The sequence below is a fragment of the Ochlerotatus camptorhynchus genome, unplaced genomic scaffold, assembly GCF_037179485.1.
Source record: "Ochlerotatus camptorhynchus isolate MF236.1 unplaced genomic scaffold, CSIRO-AGI_Acam_v1.1 ptg000172l, whole genome shotgun sequence".
Taxonomy (NCBI): domain Eukaryota; kingdom Metazoa; phylum Arthropoda; class Insecta; order Diptera; family Culicidae; genus Ochlerotatus; species Ochlerotatus camptorhynchus.
The window spans coordinates 333,153-336,079 of NW_027040662.1; the positions used below are offsets into that span (position 1 = coordinate 333,153).

The 2,927-nt window shown below is 38.8% G+C and overlaps 1 pseudogene; it reads right to left on the reverse strand.

Annotated features, from left to right (window-relative positions):
- Positions 1-672: 672 nt before the first annotated feature.
- Positions 673-2,248, reverse strand: LOC135701679 (uncharacterized; annotated as a pseudogene).
- Between the last annotated feature and the right edge of the window lie 679 nt (positions 2,249-2,927).

Genomic DNA, 2,927 nt, shown 5'->3' on the forward strand with positions numbered 1-2,927 from the left:
CTAAGGGTGTACCATCGTTCGACAGATTGAGAACGCTCTTGAGGACCAATGTACGCCAAAAGCCGCAAGTTGTTGCAAGTACAAAATCAATCTTAGACGCTGCAGCAAGACGGCTCCGGAACAAAAAAAAAATAGTACATGTAAGAATGCGGTTAAGAAACGATAAGATCAATAGTGCTTTATGGGAAAGTTGTTTCGGGTTGTGACCATGTGGTAATAACTGAAAATAGTGATGATCCATGGCGAATTTTTGAACTTCCATACAATAAACGTCACAAGGGATGGATTTGTGTTTTTTCCTTTAATGTGACATAATTAATGGACAATTCCCTTTTCATTATTACGTGTCTTCGGTACTGTCTGAATGCAATGGAAGCGTTGCAAACGATCGTTTTTCCTTCTGAAGCGTCCAGAAGACAAAAGCCAAAGCATTTTTGACTTCGTGATGTTAACTACTTTTCCTGTAATACGTTTGATTTTAAATATGTTTTTGTTCCTTTTGGTTTTGCAACGCTTGAGGATGATTCTCCTCCAGTTTTTGGAAAAAATTTCTCTGCACACTCAATGATAACCTCTTCATTTGTTGCACATGAGTCGTTCAATACGGGTTGGTCACAATTGGTAGCTATAAATAATGATAGTTAAATTTTAATTTTTACTTCTACGTCTGGATTAATCTGCATGATTACCATCTGTGCTATCATCGTACATGTTTTTGATATTAACAAATTCGAACTCAGGGTGGATGTTAGGATTTCGTATGAACAAGCTGTTCGTGTAGTTAACTTTATCTTCATGAAATACAACCGAAATAAGAAGCTCAGTTGCTTTGTGCTTGGCTATTTTGATCAATTGTGCTATCTGGTCATCATTTGGCAGATCGTATGATGAGGCTGCCAATAATTTGAAGACTTGTTTGCGAAGACTGGGGAAGCAGAGCGTATCTTTTCTACGGTGGGCTATCAGTAGCTTCATTTGTACTCGTTGCATCCTTTGTTCAACATCCTTCATAGTAAAGTGCTGTATGATTGATGGTAGTCATTGAGCGTAGCTCTCGAAAATACGTCTCACAAGGCTGACTGTTTAAGTTTTGAACTAAAAACTGATCATGTGCATTATTTTCACGACAGTTTACCAGAAAGTGAACCAATTCATGTGCGTTTAATTCTAAACACCAGTATACGTTTGAAGTTGTACAGTGTTGAATACTGTTATTTGAGTCCAGACATTGCTAACGCCATGCTTGAATGAAGAACAAAGCAGTCCTATAAAATAAAATAAAGGTTTAATATTGAAATGTTGCGTTAGGTAGGGGAAAAGTTGGCTTCGGCAATACTTTAACCTATTATCGTCAGGGGGTAAACAACGTCCTTGAGAGCTCAATTTTAGCATGTGGATACATTGTGTTTCAGAGCAATTATTGACCAAATTTGAATGCTCTAGGACTTTTTTTTACCCCCCTGACGATAATAGGTTAACGTATTGCCAAAGCCAACTTTTCCCCTACCTGCTAAACAAACCATATTTTACATATTCTTTCGGTCGGTGAAATAACCTCCTCGACAAAGGAGATATATATCAACCGCATTAGCTTCAAATACACAGCTGTTCCGTAACAATCTGGAACTACTTGAATCAGGTGTTCGATAACCATGTGCTTTTTTGGATTTAGCAGAGCGTGCCGAAGCTTGTTCACAAGATGTATCGTATCCTGGATGCAAACTACTTCGTCATTCATATTTGCTATGAAGTATGAACCATACAATGTGCGTGCAACTGGGGAGAAAGACGTGTCCTTTCCTTCATGGCCCGTAATAGTCGTGGATCACCATCTGATGCATGTGCTACAACTTTTACTCCAGCTTTTTTGAGTTCAGCCTCTACGTGTCCCCAGCGCTGTTTAACTTGGAGATGCGTTAATTTGTTGTCACTGCACTGTTGTCAGGACCCAAAACGGAGATGAGCCTGCGACCATTGGAGTGGCCATTACAATATATAAGTATTCTCCAACTGGGTAATTTTTCAGATCATTGATCATTTTTTCCGCTGTTGAAGCCTTGAAATGATCAAGTATTGGCATTCCTTTGCTGTTAAATGGTGCAACAAGGCCGCTCACAGAATCAGTTCGTTTACTCGAATGCGTATTAAAAAAAATACCATCATGTTCATCATCAATCCTTTCTTCTTCTATATTCTCCAGCTCTTGATCTGATTGTTGTTCTCTCGAGCCACTCGAAATATTTGTCATCTCATTATCTGGAAAACTCAATGGGTCACAAGATATGAAATCAGAATCGTTGTGTGAGGCAGATCTGATAGAAATATTTGGAGTTTCCAATGACGTTTCTTTATCATCATGAATAAGGCTTTTGAACTGCGCTGCATCAGGAGTGCGACTTGTTACATTCGATGTCATTGACGCAGTATCTGTTCGACGTCGTTTCCGCAGTGAACATTCTGGCATTTGAAAAAGCATGGTGTTGCTATGTCGGGTTAAACTGTAAATATGCCAGTTTCCTCTGTCATCCATAGAAAATGATAGCTTCGATATTTTCCCATCCATTTGGCAAATAGGACAAAAAGCCTCTGCTCGAAATTTTCCACAGCCGTTAGAAAAAACTTTTACATCAATATTTTTGAGCTGCTCCAGTAATTCTTCGTAGTTTTTATCCTTTATAGCCCTGGTTAAAGACAGTTCATATGAGAGTATTTTAAATTAATATTATGATTATACTTACTGTGAAGCGAAGTGAAGCATTATTTTGTCGTATAATGAGCGAGAGCGCTCTTCAGCATCTTCTTCGTAGAGCTCGATGCTGATAGCAGTTCTGTTCTTGGTGTTGAGGAAATACTTAATTCCTTTCTTCTGCATCAGATTAGCCAAATCACTTCTCTACTGGGGAAGGGGAGTTTCACCAACTACAGCT